Genomic DNA, 17,638 nt, shown 5'->3' with positions numbered 1-17,638 from the left:
TTAATGAGACAGTGGTTGCACTGGCTGACTCTACTGCCTGAAAATCATAATCCTGAGATTTAGACTGCACTCAAATGGGTCATACAAACCCAAAACCTAATCACGATAATTTGAAGTGTTTGCCTATTTGGTTGGTATTTATTTATAAGTCACCTCCAGCTGCTGGGGATTTTTGGCAGAGCCACCATTTGCACGCAAGGGCAGTTCAACTCCCAGCACCAGTTCTACACCTCAGTTCTATCCTCAGCCTGTTGCTACTATCATGTACAAAATTTATATTGTCTCCTCATAAGCTTTTCCTGCCCTTCAAGCTCCCACTATGGTTTCTGGGACCACTCTCTATAAACCACTCCTGTGAGCTGATACAGACTGAGACAGGTTCTTGCTGGTGTTTCAAATACATATACACAGCGTTCTTTATTGTCGCTCTTTGCTCGTGTTTGTTTATTTTTTGTTGTTTTGGCAGGTTTTTCTTTCAAACCATTTCTTTTGGGCTCTTAATCTTCATCTCCACTTGCCAAAGAAAAATGGTGAACAAGGCACGCAGCTCTCAGCAGGAGCAGCAGCAACACTCAGAATGAGAAGAACAGCAAAACTGACAGCTGTGCTTTTCTGCACTGAGCACAGTGGGTAAATCAATACCCCGGCAGCCCTGCTGCCATCTGTGGAGTTTCTGGAGCAGACTGGTTATTTATAGAAACTTGTTTGCACAAAGCCAATATTTACCTGTCGGGGCTGTCAAAATTTGCAATCCATCTTTGCTGTTACCCTGCTGTTTTTCATGTCAATAGTGGAATTTTCCAAAAGAAAATACTGTAATGTTTCCCCTTTCATAAATGTTCCCTTCCTGCAAGGGTTGGTTATGTTAATTGTTGCAGCAGGAATGCATCTGGTTTCCATAGGGCCTTGGGGATCCTCCAGAATGCAGGAAAACTATAGGGATGTCAAACCTAAAGAGCCTATTTTTCTGTCTTGTTCCAACAGCAGCAGCATGGCATTTCCCTGCCAAGGCCAAGAGGAGATTTATTGTTACAAAAAAACAATCATTCCCACTCTGCAAACTGAGGAGGTTTTCTTTTTGAATGTTTGGCTGCTGCTGCTACTGTTGTATCCATAACCATTATTTTCAAGCAGATAAGAATTTTTAATACGAAATTCCAGTGTATTTTCTTCTAAAAGTGAACTCAGATTCTAAGGCAAGAATGAAATGCATGGGTGATCCCAATCCTTACTCCTTGCAGACTGATGTTTACATCACCAACCTACAGGCATGTCCGAAGGAGATGAGAAGGAGGAACAGACTTCTGGTTTCTCTACCAGTTTCTTCAGGTCAGAGACTGGACTGCAGTGCCAGGGCAGAGTGAAGTACTGGGATGGCTTCTGCCAGTACCTTCGGGGGGCTATTTAAAGGCTGTCACTAACTAGGACTGTCGTCACAGAGCTTTCAGTTGTCAGTTTTCTAAAAATAAAGGGTTCTTTGTAATCAAAGACCTATTAAAAATGGCAGGCAAACCCAGCATCATAAATCTTTATCATTTTCCATTTCATTGAAACAGTGTATCTGCTGCTGTAAATCACAGAGAGGCTCAGGGTGCAAAGGCAGCTCTTGAGAGCACCTGGAGTTTGAGATACCATCACCCAATGGGTCAGCACCCAGCCACATCACTGGCCAGCAATCTGTGCATCCTTGCAGGACAGGGCTGGAGAAAGCAGGGCAGGACTTAAAGTAGAGCAGGGCTTAAAGTAGTGCCAGTAGAGGCATTCTTCAATAAATGGTTTAGAGAATTAAGGATTAAATTATTCTGTCAGATGAGGAATGGAATCTGTGATCTCTACAGCAAATAGCAGTGGAAATAGGACAGTGCTCAAACACATGCCAGGCTGGAAGCCATCTGAAAGATATGGGGAACAGGTGAATAAGGACACTAAAAAGAAGCAGAAAATCTTTTCGATTTGCTTCTGTTTGTTGTAATATTAATTACTGAGCCCTATGACAAACAGCTTCCTAGCCTTTGGCTAAGAAACGGTGTAGAGCCAGAAAATGGAACAGGGAAATTTCTCATTCTTGTTTTCTCCACTGAGACTCACAAAAAGGTTCCTCTTTTATATAATATGGTTTCAGTTTTTTTCAGGTTTTTCAATATTATTTAAAGAGCATGTCAAAGCCACAACAAAGTAATTCTTCCTCTCAGATAAGGTCCACGAACTCCCCCCAGGGCTAGTATTAGAGAGCCTGCAGGAAAACTGCTTGTTAGACAAATGGAGCCACAGATGTTACTTTTATCTGGTGTACAAAGCAAGGATGCTACATACAAGGCACAGATACCCAATTATGAAAAGTACTATTTTTAATACAGACTTTTCTACAAAACAAAATTCTCCTAGATTTTTCTCTTTTTGGGGGGGTGGGGGAGGGGGGGATGTGGGAGGGTGTGTGTGAGAATTTTTTAGTCTTGTCTCCTGCACTAGTAATTGGCATTAAAATTTTTAAGAGCTGACAATGCTCAGGACCTCACAAATTCAATCTACTGGTAACAAATGCTCTTGTCATATGTGTATTATATCCATAACTGCATAATTCTTTCCCTTAACATAAGCGTCTGCAGCATAGAATGGAACCTTCAGGGCTCAGAGTTTCCCTGCACTCAGATTTATCCATAGCCAGAGCATGGTCCTTTTCATTGCACTTCATTATTAACCAAGTTTTATGTTTGTAATATCAATGCTTCTATTGTGCTTTGCCAGACGTAGTCTAGAGACCACTGTGCTATTGCTCCATGTTGATTAGATAAATGTTTGTTCTATCTTGTCAGAAAGCAAACAGTGCCCCTGTCCCAAGTCTTTGGTGGTGAAGCCATGCTTCCTTTGTTAAGCTTTGACAGATCTCACAGCAATAAGAACGCTCCATCAAAAGAAGAGCAGTCTCAAGGAAAGGGTAATGGGAAAACAGTGGCTGAATCTAAGTATTAGACTGGAGCTCACAATGTCCATGAATACTCAGAAATTCTCATTAACTACAGATAGCACAATAGTAGCAATTTGCACTACTTGACAAAATGTTAGTTAAAAACTTGACAAGCATCACAGTCTGAAGGTTCATTTCTTACTTTAAGTACAAAAAAATCCCCAAACTGAAAGAAGGCCATCCCTTTAATTTGTGCACTGTACTAACATTTAGGTAGCATATATCTAATTGCTGACTTCTACAGATGTCTTTATATGACCTTGGACACATAATTTAATCCTTCCATGTGTTTGTTCTCCTTTTGTCTTACTCCCCAGCACTGAAGACTGGCAACTACCACACCTAAGAGAATAAACAGAGGAAACTAATGCTACAGATAGTATTAGTATCTCTCCTGCATATGTTGCTGCCACTCAGGGTTTAAACCACTGCTACTTTGGGCTACAAGATCCAGCAGGGCAACTGAAAATGTTGGGTACTTTTGCTTTCTCCTGAATTACCTAAGAACTTAATCTAAGAAAAGTAATTTTCAGATATTATTTCATTTAAGAAATGAAATTCTGAGATAAGCAATTGCATTGATTTATACTGTGGCCTATAATAAGACACACAGTTCTCCAAGAGAATCCACATGGCTTAGAGGTCATTGGGAAATGTTGTGTCCTGAAGCATGCAGCAAGACAGACAGAATAGAAGTTTAATGGTGTCCTTTGCTCCAAAGTCTATTACTGAATTCCAGGAATAGGACCAGGATGACCCAAGTGATCCTTTTTAGTTCAGTGGTCACGCCCTCATGAGTCTGATTTAAAATAAAAAAGGAAAATAACTGATTTCAGCCCTCAGCATACTTGCATGATTAGGGTAATGAGGAGGAGACCCATTTTACAAAGCAGTTCATGGATTCATTCTCTCTTTCAGATTTCAGAATGCAGCTGGTTTCAAACTCCCAGCTGGCAAAGAGGGAGCTTCTCACCATAAGTAGTCTGCTTAATCTGGGGACTTCTCAATCAGACACAGATGAAGTAGTGACATGATTACAGGCCTTGGTCAAGTGTTGCAATGCAAGATGATTTATGCTAATCAGTATTCTCTAGAATCAGTGCAAAACAAATCCAACACAACTACAGACCTTGAAAGAAGTCTTAGCCACCACTCTCTTTTGTCTGAAAATACCATCTTGACAGATCTGAGCCAAGTAATCAAACACTTACATGCAGCACACAACACATCCTGGCCATCAGAAACATCAATGGCATCTGTTAAACACCGTCTGTAAATTCCCTTTTGGCATTCACAGGTTGGTTATGACCATAAGGAAAACTTATCATTTCCCAGATTTCAGTGCAGTGGTGCTCCCTATACCTCTGGAGATTTCCAAGTTGTCAGAAGCTATCCACTGTTACCCATGACAAAAAAACCCTTTCTGTCTCTGCTCTACTGAACACTGAAATGAAATGCTTACACTAAGACGGATGTGCAAGTCTCCTAATTTGTGAAGGTATCAACTACTATGCATGGGCTATTTTAAATCAAGCTTAAACAGCAATTTAAGGATAATTTAGAGGGCTAAAGAAAAAACAGATGGGAAAGGTGGATTTGGCTCGCCCCACTTTGCTTTTGGGGCACTGTGGCATAGAAACCAGATGCTTTCTTGCTGTGATCTCATGATGGCAACTTCTTTTTCTCCCTCAAGTCTATTTTGATGCCTCAGAGCAAAGTACCAGCCTCTACTTGGCCGCTATGTGTACTGGCATGTTAGAAAGAAGGATGTAGGAAGAGAAAGAGAGAGAAAGAGAGAGAAGGAGAGAGAAAGAGAGAGAAAGAGAGAGAAAGAGAAAGGAAATTTACTGTAGTCAAAATTCTCAGAATAATGGGGTGATTCTGGATCAGATTTCAGTCTGTCTCTCACACTGGATTAAAAAGCCACGTTTTGGACCCCAAACTCATACTATTTGTGGACACTGATGCATTTAAAATATTAAAGATAAATAACTGTTTTGAGACCTTTTAAAAATATAATACATAAGAACTAGGACAGGCATTTATTTCAGTCTGCCTGTCCTGTACCAAATTCCAGATGACCATATGGTTTAATGCTTCACATTCACCTACAGCAAAAAAGGCTCTTCCTTACTGGCCAAATGTGAGTCATGCCTCTGACTACAAAAAGGAATCTGAACTGTTCCTCACATCATAAACTATGCCCATGCCAGTTCTATCAGAACATGAGCCTTTTTGCTCATAAACTTGATCAGGTTCATTAAGATCCTCTCATTAGCAGATTTTTCTACTGCATCAGCATGGATGGGCTGAGAGAGGCCAGACACTGGAACCTCCTTTATTCTGCACAGGAGAGCACATAAGCCTGGGGAATGGAGAGGGTGTTTTTAATTAATCCAACATAAATAAAACTGCCTGAAAACATAGTGAGGAATAGAGGCTCAACCTTCTGTAGGTCAAACCCAAAGGCTACATTTGTACCCTGGGACAACTTCATTATCCTCAGCTGAGCTGCACAAGGGATTAATTTAACCCTCAGAAAAGGGTCAAGAGAAACTGGGAGAGAAACAGAACAATCCATTAATAAGAGCTATAAGAATACATGTTTGTAGAGTTTAGTTCAAATTCCTCCTCACACCTGCTAGTTTTAGTGTAAGCAGGTACATATAGTAACATCACAATTTCTATTCTGCCCCATCTGCTGTTGTCAGAGCCCTTTCTTCTATTATATATTGTCAATGGCTTTTACTTTAAATTATTTATATTCTCAAAACCCTAAGATTCTGAAAACCCTAAGAGAAGCCTGAAGTACTGAGGCTTGTTCACCTGTCTACTTGAAATTTTTTCTTTTGCTTCATTTTAACTAATTCTAAAAATGTATCTATAAGCCAGAGAACATTTTTTTTTTCTTAATGAAGCTAATTGTTTCAGCTGTGGGCTGCAAGCAGTGTTCCTATTCCAGAAGGAGAACACTGTCAGATTCTAAATGTGACTGTGTACCTTAGGTGTAAAATTGTGCAGTAGCTCATAATTGTATGGGCTGCCACTACAAAGCTAGAAAAAGAAAAAAAAGGTGGAAAGACAAAGCATTAACAGCAGAAACATCCTAGGACTCAGCAGTTTTTTAAGATCAGAGACATATTTTTGGTAGCTATTTATATTTCTGAACTTTCCTGTCTTTAACTACCTTTAAGATGACTGGTTTTTGGGCAGCACGGTGAAGATGCCACATTGCCTTTTTGTCTGTTTTGATGAACTAAAGCATCCCAATGCAAACGGAAGCACTGGAAAACATAAATGATACAGAAGTTACTCAAATACTTTTTCCAATCTCAGCACTTGTAGAAACAAGGTGGAAAATACCTCTGTAATAGATACCTAATTGAAGGTGACCTATCTATGGTGACCAAAACAATACGGCCTGTTCTCTCTTTTTCCTTCCCTCTCCTTTCCTTGAGGGTTCCCTCATTCCTTCCTCACCAATAAGCCAACTTGCACTTCTTCCCATCACACAGCAGACCTGCATCTTGCTCTGAGAAAGGAGACATGCACAGTAGGAGGAGACACTGGGGACACTCCAACCATGCGACAGCCAAGCAGCCCATGACCTGGAACTTTTATTTGATCCAACACTTCTCAACAAACAACTGGCATCACTGGTCTAGTTTAAACCTTGAATGGTGCCCAGCTATGGACATTTATCTTCACACATGTGATATAGTATGTTTACCCAAATTTTAGCCCCTTCAGACCCAAATTTGGCTCTAACAGTGGCAAAATTGAGTTTTGAAGAAAGACAGGCCTCATTTGGATGCAGTGAGCCAGAAATAAGTTGACAGAACACAAGAAACAATTTCAGGGTCAGCACATAGTGTTGCTTACTCCTGCTTCTCTACAAAATCACTTGTGTTAAAGGAAATTTCACATCTCCTTTAAGAAACTACAATTGCTGTATTTTAACTACAAAAGCATCCTTGGCTAATAAAATAGGCTTACATGTATAAATTTTATTGCAGCTTGTTTGCAGGGAAATCTTAACCCTAAGGGCTCAAGCCTATTTTTGCCTGCTCTGAACCACAGCCTTGAATCTTCAGCACACTTTGCACCTGCAATATCCCATTAAATAAGGACAGTGCTACTGCTCAAGAGTGGCAGAGGCAGAAAGCCAAGGACCAAGAGGGAAGTTCCCTTGTTTGGTTCAGGGGGGTACACCAAATCTGAGGTGGATGGAAGGACTGAAGCAGATTGTGCCAGTTTGATGTAGTCATCAACAAAACCATGGGACAGGGCTTTCTCCTTTCCTACTTCTCAGAGATAGGATGGCTGCCAAATGCAAATAATATTTTCTTGCTCAAGGTTGGTCTTAGTGTTTCCACTCTGGATATGACATGAATGTTCTCTCCTTCCTTCACAACATACACTGCCAGCTTGAACAAACCTTGGCTTACTGTTCTGCCTTTCCCCAGTGTTCACTCTTCTTTGCCCTCAAATGCTGAAAGGACTGGCAGCCTGCTTTCCTCCCTTGGATTTTGCTGAGTACTTTCTGGCTGTTATTCTGCCCTGGTAAAACTCAGAGCAACTTCACTTTTCCAGAGTTTTAGAGACAAGTCCTTTTACTAGCTTTCTTAGTTTTAAGTAAGTATACTAAAGATTTCCAGAAGATACTATCAAATTAGCCTGCATGGAATAGGAAACTTGCCCACTAGTGTCAGGTACGCCTGTCAGGTATTGCTCCTGTGCCTCTGTGATATTTTATGAAAATCCTTTGCTAGGATTTTTCTCCGATTCTAGCTGAGGAGCCTCAGAAAAGAAATGTAAACAATAACTATCCAATGGCTGTGGAATGTGCTCTGGAGGTTGTGCATCTTTCATTGGTCTTTCATTCGTGTGGATTGTTTTTACTTGATGACCAGTGATGGTCCAGCTATGTTGGACTATCTGAGTTTTTTGTTATGGCTGTGGAATGTGCTCTGGAGGTTGTGCATCTTTCATTGGTCCATGTAGATTGTTTTTACTTGATGACCAGTGATGGTCCAGCTGTGTTGGACTCTCTGTCTGAGTTTTTTGTGATTCATTCCATTCTTTTCCTTTCCAGCTTTCTGAGGGATCCTTTCTCTATACTTTTTAGTATAATTTTAGTATAGAATTTTATATATATATGAAATATATATATTTTATATATATAATATAATATCATATCATAATATAATAAATGAGCCTTCTGAAACATGGAGTCAAGATTCTCATTTCTTCCCTCGAACACAACCACACTCCTGCTTGGAGTGTAGCTTCTGAGTGATCAATTTGGCCAACAGAGAATTTATTATACCTCTCCCGCTGCAAGTTGAAGCAAATCTGAGTGTCTCCTGATGTCAATGGAAAACTTTTAGATGGCGTCTATAAACATCTTCAGCCTGACTCCTGATACTTGCACTACTGAAAACAGGACCACAGGCTTTATAGCATCATCCTGTTACTTTTGCTTCTAAAGTCCTTTATCTTAGTACTTTTTTTTTAAAATAAACTAGAAAGGAATGTAAGGTGCTATGATTTAGTGTATTAAAAGAGAGCCACCTATTTCTGAAGGCTCTTCAGCAGCTTCTGGATGAAAAAGAGACTGCAGAGAAACATGCCTGAGAATTGGCTCCCCTTCTTGTTCTCCTAAGAGCAATCTAGAACATTTAGAGTAGGATATCTGCACTGGAGGTGTTGTAGCCAGGTCATGCTGATATTTGCATGAAATTTTGGTGGTGGTTACAATGAGATGTCCTCTCCTATTTACTGTGTGGCAAGACAAGCCATATTAAAGCAAAGCTCTGGGGGAGACAGTGGACTGCCAGATCAGTGAGAAAAAGAGAACAACCTGTACAGGAAAGCTTTTTTTCATGATGTTAACTGAGGCTTTGCCAGAGGTGGGGTTTCTAAGCAGGGTGATTTTCATCATCACTGAAGTAAGGCCACCCTCAAAAGACCCAAATAAAAGAATAACATCTAAGCATTACACTGATAGACCAGCCTAACTCTTTTAAAAGAAAATTCAACAAAATCTAACCACCTGCTAGGTTAGGCCAGTTTCTATTGAAACACCAGTAACTCCAGTGTGGCTCTCGATGAGAGTTACACAACTGGCTGCAGGGGGTTGGATTATCATCTTTAGAAATTGGTGGTTAAAGACCCCGAAATACCACAGGATTAAAAGCAGAGCAGACAGAATCTCAGCTGATCAAATGATGCTGTCAAACACACAAAGTTTAATATTCCTTTCTATCAAACCCCAAAATATGCATAAAATAGTGGAAATCTGCTCTTTTTCTTTCTTTTCAAACTCATACTTCTCTATGGTATTTTCAGAATTCTCAAGACTAGTAACAGCAGGAAAATAACTTGATTAGAAGCTAATTAATGTTCTTTTACAGCCTTGTTTCACTGAAACATTTGTCAGTATGGCATATGTATTAAACTACTGTATTTTGCAATACCTTTTACATCTGCCTAGAATCACATGAAAAAGGTAAAACTAACATGGAAATACAGTGATCTTAATCTTCTGCAGAAATTTACATTTCCAGTGAAGATCCTCTGAGTTGTATTAGTAAAAAGTCTTGTAGGACTACAGAGATAACTAAAAGGTGATGCATTCCCAGATTATTTATAACACCTATACACACAGAGACAACCATTTTTCTCTTTGCATCAGTAATGGTAAGCATCCTAGTTATCTCCTCCTATTACATAAATCTGGATTTCCCATTAATTTCTAATTGGATGCATGCATACTAATATCATATTGAAAAAACCCTCCTGTCTGCAAGACCAAGGGATTCAGTTTTCCTAAGAAATCTCTTACACTTTTCAAAGTAGCTCAAATCATGCTTGGATAGCACTTGCATATTGGAGTAATACCACTGAAGTATAATATAATGGCTCCTGTGACTAATTCTGCTCAGCACAACAGAGAGCTCAAAAATTTGTTATTAAGCAACCCATTCTTGGACATAAATTAAATGTGCTTTGGTTAATTATGTCCTCTCCTTCTCACATACATGGTGAAAAATCAAAGCAACAGAGAACTGAATTGTAAAAACTGTAAATAAGACCTTTCTTTTCAAATATATACAATAACTAAGCAGTATCCTTTCTGGCCATAATATCAAGACTTGTGCCAATACACTGCAGAGTTAAAATAAATGTAAAACATTACAGCCAGAATTGAAGAGCTAAGCACTCACAGCAGGGCTTGATTGTCAACCTATCATGAGCTAAAACACATACATCTACTTCTGCTGAGTCAATATAGTTTTAAAAATAACAGATTCTTTTTCTAAAAAAAGGTTCCCTACTTCTTCAATGCTGTTAAGGTTAGCATGGACTATTTATAGGCATCAATGAAAAGGAGGAAATCTTACTTTGCTCTCCTACTGTTTGCCTACTGTTTGGTAAGAGTAGCTTGCAGGTTTTGTGCAAAATCTCTGTCATCTCTTGACAAAACTGGAATTATCAACAGGGGAGAATTGCATGGCAGCAAGATAAATCAGTGACATTACAGAATGACTTGGAAGGATGAAACAATTTGATTGACTGTGTTGCTGGACTGTAGCAGCCAACTTGGCTACAAGTATACACTTTCTCTTCCTTTCTCCCTTGCATCCTGAGAGCAAAGCAAGCTGTTATCCCTGGTGGAACAGTCTTTTGTATATCAGTAATCAAAATTGTTACTTGTTTTGCAACTGACTCACACAGAGCTCTCTGACATCTTTCATTTTCTTTAGGAGGAGATGCCTTTTGACTGACTTCATGGTGCAATTTGACCACTTCAGCCCAGGAGGAATTCAACCCCTTAAATCTGAGGACCAGCCTAAAAATGATGTGAGTTCTAGCCCTTGTTTCAACACAGCCAAGGTTTTGCTTTCTGGAATGGTGTTCTTTTTAAGCAGCTTATGGAGTTTGCACCCTAACCATCATCATGTAAGCGATGGATAATGCTGACATGACCAAAATTGTGAAGCAGGACCACTGTGCTCTGCCCCAAAAGTGGCCCACAACTTGCTGTGTTCACTTTTTACGGGTGCTCTGTGGCACTGGCAACATGTAGGTGCTCCAAATGGGCTGTGGCATCAGGGATGCACAATACCCTTGCTAGGTTAAATGGTTTTCCAGCAGCAATGATGCAGAGGCAGTGATGAGAACACCAGATTGAGGGCATGATCTGAAAGGATCTGGATTCGGGCCCAGGTGTCTGCCTGTGCAGGAGATCCTGATGAAATGTGCACATTTCTTCACAATCACAAGAACCACACACTGATTATCTGCTGCAAACTGCAATAACCTCTGGGATTTTGGTGCAATAAAATTTTTAAATCATAGTTCAGGCAAACTTCTGGAACAATCAGCAGCTAAGCTCTGGTGTTTAAGTTGAAAGTCACAGAATTAGCTGGGGGACTTTCCTACACTTTTCACATCACGAATCTGTCATTCATCTCTCCAACTGAAAAAAATTCAAATTTCTTTCAATTACTAGTACCCAATAACAATTAACAAAATTAGAAAGGTGTCTCTTTTATCCTTTGTTGAAACCTGACAGAGAGTCCTTTAAAAACAAAAAAAAAGGGAACACAATCCAGTAACTGTTTATCTTACCAGGTCAATGTTAAACATTTATGGTCAGAACTGTATGCCTGAAACACTTGATATTTACTCCACCAGAGACATTCTGAGTCAAAGTTTCTTGCTTATACCTTAAATTTGTAATACAAATTCAAAGCTTTGAAATTCACTGGGCTACAACCTTTAGCAACAAAAATCGTTATTGGGATTGGTGCAAAATTCATTCTGGAGTAGATGCCCATGACTATAGAATGATAGAAATCCTGCATGCAGAGGTGAACTGATACATAATTTCATGCATGAAAAACCAGAACTTATTTTAAGATTCACTTGTACCTTTTCAGTACCAATGAAAATGAGCATAATTTCACTTACTATTGGAAATGGAACTTATGACATTCTAAGCATAATGGCAAAACATTGTGTTGCTGTTTGAGATAGGGTGGTAATTTGAATAGGGGATTTTAAAAGGTAAGTTGGGAAGTGAGAACAAAGAAATGTACTTGTGAAACTGCTGTGAATAGACTTTCCACTCTTCTATTAAATATTTAACTGGGTTATAGTAGCATTTAAAGGCAGAAAAATTCAAGACCAACTATTAACATATAAATATAACCCAGCTCCTCAGTGCAGTTACAAAACATCAGAGGTGTTCCTAACTCAAGCCTTTGCTTATTTACTACTCTACGCACCAAAGCAACTGGTCCTGTAAAAGTGAGAGGTTTCATTCTGTGTCTCTTTGCAGCTACTCCTGAGCATGACCCTGAGAGCTTGAACAGACAGCAAGGTGTCTCACATCAGGGAGGCTCCCCTTTCCGAAAGCTGAGAAGAGCTTCTGTTGGCCAAGTGGCTTAATTCCAGCATCCAAAGGTGAGTTTGGGGAGGGAGACAGCAGAGGTCCCTTGTGAGGGCACTGTGGGGATCAGGAGAGAAGCCTGGTTGATCCACAGTCCTTCCCTTCCCTGAGGCTAGGGCCACAGATACATTCCAACCCCTTGTGCTGAGCGCAGGAACTGTGAGGTACCTTCCTTGCAGGACAAGGATCTTCCACACACACGTTCCTCAGCACCGTGCTGAATTATCTGATGAGGAGGCGATAACCTTGTGGTGCTGCCAAAAACTGGGACACGCTTCCCTTGTAGGGCACTCAAAGCTTTAGCTCCAGCACGTTCTGGCACATCCCAGCTGGCTGGAAGCCAACAGCTCTGCTAAGGCTGGTTGTGCTGAGGCAAGGCAGCAACACAGCAAAAGGCACACCTTGACTCTGCTGTGCCTTTTGCTGACGATCCATCCACATGGAGGAAGGACAAGCTCTGCAACGCCTTTCTGGTGCTTTCATGCAGGACATCAGGAAATACTCGCAGACAAACAGAGGTGCATTTCTCAATCTGCAGATATCTTCTCGCCAGTCCTTCGTGAAGTGTCTACCGGAGCTGGGATAAATCTATGACAACTTACATCTTTGCCAGAAAAAGGGTGGAAACTGGGAAAGACACCACACCTGGATGAAGAGCTGCAAAGGTAGAATGAAAAAACACCATCCTTTGCAGTGGCTTCTATTAGGCACCAGACAGAAACCCCAGTCTAAAGTTAGAATCTTATTAACTTTCATGGCAAAGCACTTGCAGAGCTATATTTGTAGGGATCTAGAAAATCTATTTTTGCATATGTTTTCAAATCTGTTTAATTAACATGGTGAAGCTAAAAAATAAAGAAACATTCTGCAGCTATCCTGAAAGTCTTCCCTTTGCTTCCAATATCTGTGGGTTCATGTCTTTCTTAAATGTGAGCTCATTCAAGTATTTTCACAATTCCCCCCACTTTTTTTTTATATATCCATTTCTTTCTACAGGTGTCAGAATACAATGACAGCTTTGTTCTTACTGGAGATAACTGTATGTGGGTAGATTCTTTTTCTTAAAATGCAGACTGGGAGTGGATCCAGAGGTCAAGCCAGAAGGTTACCTATATTTGAAAACCACACTTACAGAAAATCCCTTTGTGTAGCTTCTAATATGCCTCTGGATGTGAGTCTTGAAATACCTAGCTTTGAATGTTGCTCTCCGCATCACGATGTTCCAAGTCATAAGAAAACCGAGGTTCAAAGAGAAGGGAAGACTAAGAGAGTTGGATTTGTAACTATGGAACAAGTATTTTCTTTGCCACATCAAAAGCTCTGATAAAAGCAGTCCAGTGATTCAGGATAAGAGCATATTATTTGATGTATTAATTTGACAGTGGGCTAGCATTACTAAGATCTCATTTTTCACCCCATTACAAGATTGCTTTTGTGCATCACAGAGGACTTTAAAACACCCAAGACAGAGCTAATCAAAGTTCTAGTTTAAATGGAGGTCATGCATGTCTTCTGAGGTCTGATTTTCACATGCTTTTTTGAAACCACTTAATTCCTGGGTAGCAAAACCTGCTAGAATCTTGTGAAGTCCACAAAAAATGGATCTGTGCTCTGCAGACTTTTGAAAATGCTGACAATTAATTGCAACATGTATGGATTCTCTAAGTTACCAAAACCAAGGATGCATAACTGAATGAATATTTTAATATTCAGAGTGAATGTCATACCCTTACTATACTGAAACTTTATTTAATTTGGGTGAGGTATGTATGCAGATGATGCTACACTGGGAAGTGTAAGTATGGAAGACAAAACACTTTCAAGTTACATGGCCTCTGATAAAGAACTTAAATTTGAATCTCTCTGACACAAAGTCAATGTTTCTTCCCTTCATTATGCTTCTCCTCACAGAGGCATGTGTCTAAGGGGGGCTGTAGTTCCTAATGATGGGGAATGTGGGGTGTGTGAGCATTTTCCTAACAGATACTCCAAGAGAAGAAAGTACCAGCAATATGATCTCAAGAAAAAGGGAGTTAATAAAAACTTCTGCTTGTGGCCATCGGTGCTGCTATTCCCACTTTTCTTTTCTGGAGAAGCAGCAGGTGGAGGGGGGGCATGATTTCATTAAAGTGTTCTAGTTTTCTGGAAGATATCAAAATGTAGAAAGAATGTACAGTTTTTTTTCTTTTACGTTATTACATCTGAGAACAGTAAAAAGCAGTAGTTTGTAGTTGTGGGTTTTTGAAGAGACAAAACAAGTGAGATCCATAAGAGCAGCACACTTGGATGGGGAAAGATGTGCTTCCAGGAGCCTGTGCTGGGCTGAACTCTAGCTTCAGATTATAATATCCATGAGGTAGTGCCACACGATTCCTCTTTACAAGAGTAGTCCTGAACTCCTGCCAAAAATTCCTCTATATGCCACTTAGTGCTTCAAGACAAGAACGATAATGACAGGTCTGTAAAATCTGCTGGAATTGACAGTTCTTATTGTTCTGAAAAGTTTTCGTGACGCACAGGAATTTTCAGATTAGCACTGCACAGTGTTGAACAAAATGGGTGTCAAGCAAATCAATGAGCTTTTCACAATTCACAAGTCTATGTTTTAGTGCTGTTCCATTTTTATTCTGTGGTTGGTCTTGCTTTGTTGTGTGCATGTGCCATTGGAGATGTGTGTATACACTGAACAGGGAACGAGAGTTTTCTGTGGCATGATGTTCCACGTAAACCAAGCCTTAGCACAGAGAAGGTTTTTCTTCTAAAAAAGTGGGGTTTTTTTTCAGACATAAAAATAAGGAACTGTTTATATTTGTGTTGTTAGTCTTACAACTGTCTTCAATTCATTTGGAGGTGAACATATCGAGCCACCTTTTCTCCACCTGTGTGTAAAAATTTGTGCCAACTCACTTGAATAATGGGGTGAAAACAATATACAACTGAGGCAAAACTGAAGACTGGTGGCTCTAGCATCTGTTTACCTAGAACATGAATGACCACCAGGTCATTTTACAACTGAAGGAGGGTTAAGACCTAGGGAAATAATGAAATATTCAAATTTAATATCTCTCGACATATACAAAGCTTAGATCAGAATTTCTGCTCTATGCTTCCAGTATACACTGAAATATGGGTATAAGGCTCTACAAGCAGATAAAAGATAACCCATTAAGCTTAAAACCCATAGAAACAAAACAAAACCTCTGGAATGCCTATTCCATTTCAGTTTTCAATTTACCATCATTGAGGCAAATAGAAAGAAAAAAAATAACCTGCTCCCTTTCTGAAAATCTCACTCTTCCAAGAAAAATATAAGCATAAGACTGAAGATCAGATCAATGCCTGGTGGCATCTCGTGTAAGTCAATGGAGCTATGCCAATTTGGTCTGGCACCAAGCATTTTAGAAGACATATGAGCCCATCAAACCAAGTGTTTTCCAATGCAACCAATTAAAGCTACCCAAGATAGCATTTTTTTTTCAGCTTCTGCATCCTCCCAACTGCTGCCAGCATGCCACAGCTCTCACTGAAGCCTACTCACTCCTCTGTTGCTGGAACTCTTATAGCCTGGGAATCTGAAATGCCTCTCCCACATAGATCATCCCCAAGCACTAACAACGAGCAACAGTTCTCTGCACCATCAGGTCAAAAATCTAATGCAAGCATGGCTTTGACTGCAACACGGGTTTTTCCACCTCAGGCACCACTGGGGATTGAAGCCCTCAGACAGACTGATCCAGTGCTTAGCAGTTATAGGCTGTCTCTCTCCCTCCCTCCCTCCACAGCCCCCTCCTTTTATCTGCTAATGCACAGGGATAGACAAGCAAAAAAAAAAAATCCCTTCAAACAAGGTTATGGGAGAGAGAGGAGCTCCATCACAATACAGTGTTTGCCTAACACTGGTGACTAAACTTGAGAGGTTTTTGTTTGAACTATGTCCCTGGAGTGCTAACAAGAATAAAAATATCATCTTAAGAGTTGCAGTCACCTTAAAAGACAATGTTCTTCTATGCTTTCACATCAGCAATCATAAAATAAAGCAGAAGGCAGTAGGTATGGAATTAAAAACCCTCAAAGGCGCACTTAAGCTTCATTTTGATGCAACCCAAAGGTGTTAAAAATGACCAGCCTGGAGACAGGACCAACCCACGCCTAGGCGTGCAAAGGTCCAAGCTTTCTTACAGATTTTTATGGAATATCTTAGCCTAGATCAAAGCATCCACCTTCAGGATGGGGAGTGGGCACATCTCTGCCTAGACTGCCGTACGCAATGGGATTTTCAGCTGCACCAGTGCTAAGTAAATACAAATGAATGATACAAGACCCTGGGGAAGGTAACATAGCAGCAAAATACCTTCCTCATTGAAAAAAAACCCAAAAAACATTCTTGGCACTTTCATCACTGCTGAACAAAAACAGGTATCGCAATAAGAGCTAACAGTTATCTCTTTTTTGCATTAGAAAAATGCATATTTTTTTTTTCTAAGCCCAGTGCCATAGAATGCCTGGGGCCATCATTTCAGTAAAAGGTGACCCAAACACCCCTGGGAAACACAGGGAAGAGTGACTTATATCTGTGTCTTCAGAAAAAGCAATAAGTCAAGCTTAATAAGGGGTCCCTCCTGCATTTGTTATACATCAGGTTAAACACTCAAAACCACACAGAGGAGTAGTATTACGCACACCAATAGACACTCTCCCAGTATTGATGAACTGAATTCTATGTTCTGTATTTTTTTTTAATTTGTATTGATCCATCAGTTCTTCAAAACACTGACAATTTTTTTTTTTTTAAATCAACTCCGAGGCAATGCTGATTCCTTTAACTGGAGGGATAAGCTCCATGTACACACCTTCCTGCCACAACTTGCAAGGCAAAAGCAAAGCTGACCAGTTAAACCAAATCTGAAGAAATTTACACTCTCAGCCTGAGATTCCCAGGCAGCAATGTGACTTCTCAGCAGTTCCTAATGCTGGGAAATGAAGCTGTATGTTAAGTTCTCAAATGAACATAAGACACCAAAAATGGATCCCAAAAATGCAACCAGCTTCATACGATGTTTGCACCTAGTTTGGTTACTATAAAATACCTGACACACTTGACAAGCTCAGGAACAGGGTGAAAAAACAAAAAGGTTTTTTTTTCTAAATCTTTTTTTTCCGATGTCTGCCATTTCTCCTATGTATTTTTACAAACCAGATAAGATGACTACAGT

The 17,638-nt window shown here is 40.0% G+C and overlaps 1 protein-coding gene and 1 long non-coding RNA gene across 8 annotated transcripts in view; one reads left to right on the top strand and one right to left on the bottom strand.

Annotated features, from left to right (window-relative positions):
- The window catches only part of ELMO1 (engulfment and cell motility 1), a 301,412-nt gene that overhangs the window by 62,044 nt on the left and 221,730 nt on the right, over positions 1-17,638 (bottom strand). The gene's annotated exons all lie outside the window — the stretch shown is intronic.
- LOC120505006 lies at positions 10,764-13,213 on the top strand. Its single transcript, XR_005628158.1, has 3 exons — positions 10,764-10,831; positions 12,315-12,439; positions 12,913-13,213. It is a non-coding gene; the product is annotated as an uncharacterized LOC120505006 (long non-coding RNA).

This window comes from Passer montanus, unplaced genomic scaffold (assembly GCF_014805655.1).
Source record: "Passer montanus isolate IOZ18808 unplaced genomic scaffold, ASM1480565v1 scaffold32, whole genome shotgun sequence".
Lineage (NCBI taxonomy): Eukaryota > Metazoa > Chordata > Aves > Passeriformes > Passeridae > Passer > Passer montanus.
The sequence above is the reverse complement of the archived record's forward strand: the minus strand, read 5'-3'. Positions and strand labels throughout refer to the sequence as shown.